The sequence below is a fragment of the Citrus clementina genome, unplaced genomic scaffold (assembly GCF_000493195.1).
Source record: "Citrus clementina cultivar Clemenules unplaced genomic scaffold, Citrus_clementina_v1.0 scaffold_4, whole genome shotgun sequence".
Classification (NCBI taxonomy): domain Eukaryota; kingdom Viridiplantae; phylum Streptophyta; class Magnoliopsida; order Sapindales; family Rutaceae; genus Citrus; species Citrus x clementina.
The window spans coordinates 4475511-4484059 of NW_006262274.1; positions in this window are offsets into that span (position 1 = coordinate 4475511).

Here is an 8549-nt window from a genome sequence, read left to right on the forward strand (position 1 = left end):
ATTTTATTTCTTATTTTTAATTAATTGAATTGTTTTATTGAATAGGGAATTAATTTGAGATTATGGATAAAAAGGATATAAAAGATTAATTGATTAATCTTTGACATACATTAAAGAATTTTGGAAGCATTAAAGATTAATTGATTTTTGGAAGTAATTAGATATACATGCACGTGGAAATCATGCCAAGGAACCGAATTCAACAAGTTAATTCATCATGCACATGCTAGGGATGGCAATGAATTGGATCTGACCCAAGATCCAAGTGATCCAAATCCAATCGGATCGGATTTGGGTCGGTTTAAAATGAATTTGTATCGAATTTGGATATTGATGTGCGGATCTAAGACGGATATGGAGCAGGTATGGATATAGCTTAATATCTAAATCCATATTCATATCCACCCATCTTTTTAATTTATAACAATCCTGTGGGATCAACCTCATTACCACTATTCTATCTCTAAATTTATGCGCTTGCGAGTATATTAAAATTTTTGACAACATGTTTACTAGTTGTTAATTTCAAAAAGTTAGGCCTGCAACGCGAAAAGGACAGAAGATGCCATAAAAGTCTTTTTGGACTTTGAAGGCATTTGCAATTACGTGAAGGTGTTAAACATAGAAGAAATTCAAAAACATTAATTAAATACAACTTCTTATGATTCAGTGGAAAATATTGATCACAAAGACCAGCTGGAGCTGATAGTGCTCACCATCAATCAGCTGTTGATGGGTAGTAACAACCTTTAATTGCAATCAGTGATATTGAGATTATGGGACTTTTGTCGTTTCAATTGCAATCCCAAATGGGACCTAACCATTGGCTGTATTATCATCGTCGCTTGCCAAACCCAAAAGCAAAGGGCTTGTTGATTTCAAAGAAAAAGAATTTTTTGTTCAGGCCATATTAGACCATTTGCTTCGTTGTGTTGATGGCTGTATTTTAAGACCAACAAAATTATATACATATAAATGTATAGTCTTTTAAGACCATCAATGACATCATCCTTATTAGCTAAGAATAATACCCATGTGTATCTAGAATAATCATCTACAATTACAAATGCATAAAATTTGCCACTTAAACTAGCATATCTAGAGGGTCCAAACAAATCTATATGAAGTAATTGAAGAGGTTTTGAAGTAGAGATATGATTCTTGTTTTTGAAAGAGGTTTTGATTTGTTTTCCAAATTGACATGCTTCACAAATTCTATCCTTTTGAAAACAAATTTTTGGAAGACCTTTAACTAAATCATTTTTCGAAATTTTTGAAATTAAATCCATGCTTGCATGTCCTAGTCTTCTATGCCACAACCAACCATCATCATGCAATGCCGAAAAACATTTATCATGAGTAGATGCACACTCTATATTAATCGTGTAAACATTGCCACATCTATTTCCCATAAACAAAATTTTCCCATCACATGCATTCTCAATAACACAACTTGATTTATCAAAGGCAACTTTATAACCTTTGTAGTTTTCTAATTTTTAAGGCTTAAAAGGGGCTTTAGCCCTCTGAACCATTTTTTTTTAAGTGTGCCCCGAGCACCTTCTGAATGAGTTAAATGAAAAGCATTTAGAAATATTTTTTAAATAATAAAACACTTGTAGCCCAATGGTACACGTGTTACTTAGTGGTTTTAGAGACTTGATTCGAGTCCCAATAATTTTTTTGAATGTATGCATGGTCCTCAATATTTTTCACGTTCAATATAAATTAATTGAAGAAAAAATGTTGGCCTAGTTAGAGATAGGTTATAGGTAGGTAGGGTTTTAAGAAAAAAGTAAAACTTTATTTGTGGGACACAATTAAAAAACATGGGTCCGAAACATTTATTGAAAACTAATTTAAGAGAAAATGTTGGCTTAGTTAGAAGTAGGTAACAAATAGGTACGATTTCAAGAAACAAGTAATACTTTATTTGCAAGATCCGATTAGAAAACATGGATTTGAAATACTAAAAAGAGTATTTTTTGTATAAAAATTTGAGGAGTGTTAGCGACAATCGCCTATCGTGACTAGTGTCTTGGTCCTTAATTTTTTTTTTCACGTTCAATATAAAAACTAATCGAAAAGAAAATGTTGACCTAGTTAGACATAGGTAACAAGTAAGGTTCTAAAAAAAGAGTAATACTTTATTTGGAGGGCCCGATTAGAAACACATGCCGAAACATTAATTAAAAAATATTTTTATATAAAATTTTGAGGAGTGCTAGCAACAGTTGTTCTTACAGATGACTGAGACAGTCATTACCAATCCCTCTCAAATTTAAGTGTTTGGTCCAGCCACCGAAGAGAACCCATGTGTGATTATGTACTATAGGTGCATTTGGTACATTGTTATTATATTATATGTTTTGCATTATTTTAATACAAGCATATTGTATTATATTGTATTGCATTAACACTTTATTTTATTAATATTGTGCAGCATTTAGTGTTATATTGTACTATATTAATTTTTAATTATACTATGTTTGGTATTGCATTGCATTGTACTATATTTTTTTGGTTATCATAAAAATTATATTTTTAGAAAATAAATATTTACTTTTTGATAACTTTGTCAAAAATTCTTTTTGTCAAAAATATTTTAATAAACTTTTCAATGATATATCTTTTGAAATAAAAATCCAAGTGAATAAAATAGATAACTTAAAAAATATCCTAACATAAATAAATAATTAAAACATATAGGCTTTGTTTAAAAAAAAGACATAATAGAGATAATTAATACAAAAGTTTGCACAAACTATAACATAGTCACAAATAAAAGGAGTTGCATTTTTAAAACGGGTTGCTTTGTCTCATACATCAAATCAAGATAAATAATTGTGCATGGATAAAGACAAACACAACTTTCACTCAATCCTTCGATAAGATGTATTCTTTCCCAACTATCCAAATGTTAGTTAATTTGTGACCACTACTCATCCTCGCAATCAAGAATTTATTCTATTACATGTCTAAGAAAAAATGTTATTAAATGGACAGCAAAAGAACCACAACTACATCATTTCGAAGCAATGGACATAACAAATGGACTTATGTACCAAGCTTGGCCTACCATGCATGTATGTTATGCAAAATATTGCACAATATGCAAAAATGTGGTTGCATGTGTGGAAATTTAACCACATAGGTAGAATAAGTGCAATTTTACTAAGTTGGACGAACATGCCCCATAAGCTATCTAGATGTAATGGGATGCTGAGATGAGCGATAGGAGAATGCAAAATGGAAGTTGATGCCAAGTAGTTGTCGATGTAGAGTTTATGTCAACTTAGGAGTGCTTACAAGTTCCAAAGATGAACCAACATAATTTTAGTTCTAAACATGCACTAATGTTGAAAGAAACATGTGAGATGAAAAGCTGATGCCAAGTAGTTGTCGATGTAGAGTTTATGTCAACTTAGGAGTGCTTACAAGTTCCAAAGATGAACCAACATAATTTTAGTTCTAAACATGCACTAACGTTGAAAGAAACATGTGAGATGAAGTGCCTCGAGATGCTGTAAATGCAGTGGGATCTCAATCAAATGCATGATTTTTTGGGAAAAAAGCTTCTTACAATAAGATCACTGAAAAACATCGATCATAATATTATCACCATCATTATTTTCCCCATTTGTGGAATGTGAGAGTTGATTATGAGAATTTTTTTATCTTTGTATCATGTGACTGAGATGTTGGAACAACTTTAACCATCTTTCAAATACAACTCAAAGATCAGAAAATACAAACTGTTGATGAAGAAATCTGGTCGGCTATTGCGTCAATAGGTGCCCACACTAACACTTAAATTGCTATTGAGGAGATGATTTAACACTACAACTTTACTGAATTAGTAGTTGTAGGCAAATTAACATGCATGAAAACCATGTGCGAATAGGGTGGATAAAAAAGCCCATCTGGCCCAAGCCCGTAAGCTTTCGGCCCATCTTTCTACGCGAGGAATTAGATAAGAGCTTAAGAGAAAATGCTCGGACTAGGCCCAACACTCTATTTTTTTTTTTTACAAAATAAATTTATAAATTAGAACAATATATTAAAATTAAAAAAAAAACCTAAATTCTTAATTCATAAATCAATAATGATTCACAAAACCTAAAATTATAATATTAATCTCTCTCTTAAGTAGTAATTAATTAAGATGATGTTTAAATTAGAAAATACAGTATTAAAAAAATTAAATCTTTAGCATTTATTTGCTTAATTTTCTTCATTTATTATTTTATTTTAAAATATTTAATTTCTTTAATTCATTGTTAATTATAACAACTTGTTGATTATTAATTCATTTCAAATTTACAACAATTAAAAAAATAAAAAATAAGTGAAAGTCCAAGCCTTGTCCTCATGCTTCTACTAAAATGGGCTTGGGCTCGGAAAAGCTCGGCCTAAGCCCACATTTTGTCATCCCTATGTTCATATTAGGTAGGATTCTCAACTTCAAATTATTAATATTAGGGGCTGCAAAATGAATAAACGAATCGAATTTGAATCAACTTAATAAACGAATTGGGTCAAATTTTGATGGATTCGAATTCGATTTATTTAATAAGTAAATAGTAATTTTATAATTTTAATTCAATTTATTTATTAAATGAATCAAATATTCATTCACAATTCATTTAATTCATTTATGTAGAATCATTATTTTTGTCTTGTTATTACATCTTATAATTACGAATAAAAATTTAATGGTAAATAAATAATTGAATCAAACGGATAATAAATGAATAGTGTCATATTCGATTGATTTATAAGCAGTTTATTAAAAGAAAGAATAAATCAGAGATCACAAATTTGGATTCGATTCGTTTATTTAGTAAATTGAATCAAATTCATTTATTTATTAAATGAATTAATATTTTCAAACTCAAATCTAACTTAATTTGACTCCAGTTGAATCGAATCGAATAAATAAATTTTCGTCCAAATTGCCACCCCGTATTAATATGCCTACAATACTAAGTGGATGGAAGATGTCATAAAAATCTTTATGGACTCTTAAAGCATTTGCTATTGACTGACGCTGTTAAACACATAAGAAATTCAAGAAAATTAATTAAACATGGCTTCATGTCATTCTACTGATCAGCCAGACCCAGCTGGAGCCAATGTACTGAACACCCATCACCCAATTGGTGATGGGTACTAACAAGCTTTAATTGCAAGCAGTGATTGAGCGACTTCTGGCGTTTCAATTGTGATGCCAATCTGGAACTTGGTTGGATCTCGCTCGTGTCTTTGACCAAAAGCAAAGGGCTCGTGGACATTAAACAAAAAGAATTGTTTTTTCAGACCTTATCAAGCCATTTACTTCGTTGTGTTGAAGGCTTTGTTTCAAAGCCAGAGACAATATATATATATATATATATATATGCATTTCAAAGCCATGACAGCCCTAAACGGATGTCACAAAAAGAAATCCTTTCCATTGTGTTATGCATTACAAAATCCTAACCCAAAAATCCAAAGCCCAGTCTCTTTTGGCAAGCGCCAAAACGGAAGATGAGTATTTCAAAGCCATGGAACAGCTCCTCGCCTCTCGATCAAAGTCCTCAGCTGCAGATTCCTCTGAAGATGAAGATGAAGATGTTGATGATGATGAAGAGCTTTTTATTTCTCTCGGAGACGATAATGAAGATGACTGTTTCGGCATTTTCTCTCCGATAAAGCATTGTAAATAATTATTTGATTATTTACTTAAAAAAAAAAAGAAAAAAAGAAAAAAAGAAAAAAGAGATGTATTTTCGGCTGGTCCCCTGGACACAAGTGAGAGCGCACATGTCTCTTCACCCGTATTGTATTTTTCTACAAAGAGTCTACTATTCAAAGCTACGATCCAATTGTTACTGTGCACTTAAAATCCCGCTACAGTGAACAGTGCAACTTTCCAGAGTTTACTGTGCACTTAAAATCCCGCTACAGTGAACAGTTTAAAGATTTTGTATATAAACCGAGAGGAAGACTTAGACTCCTCAGGTTTTTCATTCCTCTCTTCAAAGCTTCTCTCTCTTCTTCTCTTCCTTCTCTCTAAAACCTCTCTCTCTTTCTCTCCGAAGGGTTCCAAAGAAGTTTTCTGCTTACACAATAGTTCTATCACAAGAGCTTTGGGTGATCAGACTAGTTCTTTACCTTCAATCTTCCCGTCTTTCAATCTTCCCTTCTGGAAAGATTTGAAAATTTGTAAAGCCAGAAAGCAAAGATGTATGTTTAAATTCAGTTCTTTAAATTTCAATGTAATTTAAATTTTCGTAATTTACTTTAAAGCATTTACTTTTCTGCAATTTAATTTTATGCACATTTAAATTTCAGCAATTTATTTTAAAGCATTTTTCTTTTCAAAGCATGTTAGCAGACTGATCTGTATCAGATCTGCCATATAAATTCTACATTCCTCTGAGGCAAAGAGACCGGATCTCGATCCTCAGTTGTAAATCTTCTCTTCTTCCTCCATTCCTTCAGAGCACCATTTCCGGGATCCGGATCTGGTACTGTGTATGTACCCAAACCTTTAAAAGAACCTAATCTAAATCTGATAATAGCCCAATAAAAAGAATCAACCACGTTTAAAGCAACTTAACTTTATTTGGTAAACTAAAACTGATTTGGTATATCGGCTGGAAACCCGAACGTGCGGGCTATTGATCTGTTCTAAGTCAGATCTGGGTCCAAAGGCTTCACTCTGTGTAGCATCGATCTGGTTTAACAACGCCACGTATCAATTAGTTATTAAAATTGACTAACCGCGTTCAAATTTGTTTGAACATTGTATGATCCAAAGAATCCCATAATCAAAGCTGGTAATTTATTATTTTATAAAATTTGGAAAAGCCGATCCATTAATTGATTTATTTAAAAGTTTTTAATATTGAGATCTAACGAAAGCACATCCATCCTTCGATCCTATTTCCTTCTGGTATCAGAGCCAAGGGGAGGATAGTGTAAAGCAGTTTATAGTTTCGTGTTTAAAAACTTGTGTTTTTATTTTGAAGTTTTGTTGTTTGGTGAATTTTTACTGGTAGTTAGTCCCGCCATAGGATAAGGACATCCGTTTAGGGCTGTAAACCCATACCTGTAGCCATTCTGACAAAGCCATAGATAGACCATAGGTTTCTATTCATGGACCCTATACACTGTAGAACATCATCCTTTTCTAGCTCTTCTTCCGGGAAGACTAGTGATTCAAAGCATGTTGTGAGTTCAGAGGAATTCATTATTGAGAACTTTGATAAAGCAATTGATTGTTGGGAACTTCCAAAAATTTCCAAAGAAAAGATTTACAAAACAAAAATGCTCGATCTTTTAAAACATGATTATATTATAAAGACTGAAGAACGTGATATAACTCTTTCAGAGCCTTTTGAAACAATTTATTTGTTTTCAGAGAAATCTTTAAAGAAATTAAAAGAAAAGAATTTCAAATACATTCACATTGGTTTAATCCAAGTAGGAATAAAACCTTTGACCAAAGAAGGCTTGGATACTTCTATCCTTGCTGTCCTTAGAGATGGTCGATTCATCTCTTTTGATGATTCTTTACTAAGTAGTATTGAATCTAGTCTATGTAAAGGTCCCATATCTTTTGATTGCTATCCAAATATAACAATTTCTCTTAAAGACAAAAATATTTTAAAAAGCATGATTTTACAAATTAAAACCCATAATTATAATATGATTAAGGGATCCATCCCAGTTGCATTAATTTTTAAAATCTCTTACAAAGCCATGATTTCTGCATTTAGCACACAGCATAAATACCAGTCAAAAAGAGATGAAACCCTTCTCTTGCAGACTGATCTGTCCAAAGCAAACACGGTCATTCCCAAACCAATCCAATGGAAAGATGTAAATCTTCCAGAGGAATGGATCCTTGAAGGAGCCGCTCCACCAGCGATTCCGAAACAACTTGAGCCCAATACAGAGTTGCAAAATGTGACTCAGTATTCCGATGGTAAAGTCAAACTATCGTTCAGAAGATCTACCTCATCCAGATTTTCTGATAAAGCTTCATGCTCAAGTATTCCTTCCTTAGAAAGGAAATTTACAAAAGTCCCTTCAGTAATAAATCTTCCTTTCCAAAGTCACCCTAGGTTCTCTACTTCAGATGTACCTAGTACCTCCATCCGATCAGTCGATTACACCACTAGTGTTCCACATCCAATCTACACTAGTAGTCAACATATTCAAAGTCAGGAAGAGAAGGAACCTTCTCCTCCAACATCCCCTACATTTTCTGCAGTCACAGAAAATGTCATTAATGTCATCGAAAAAGAATTTGAATTGGATAAAACTCTTTTACATAATGATTTTTATTCTGATTTAAACAAAGAAAAAAGACTTTGGTTTTTCAAACACTTTTTAAACCAAAGAAAAGAAATCCAACAATTTTATTATGAATTTGTGAATCTTCATAAAGTTCATATATTGTTTTTTGATTGGTTCGAAATATATTCCTCTAATAACAACATTTCTTACCCTTTCAAAGAGTCAAACCCTATTACTATTAGGAAAAAGACCACTGAGTG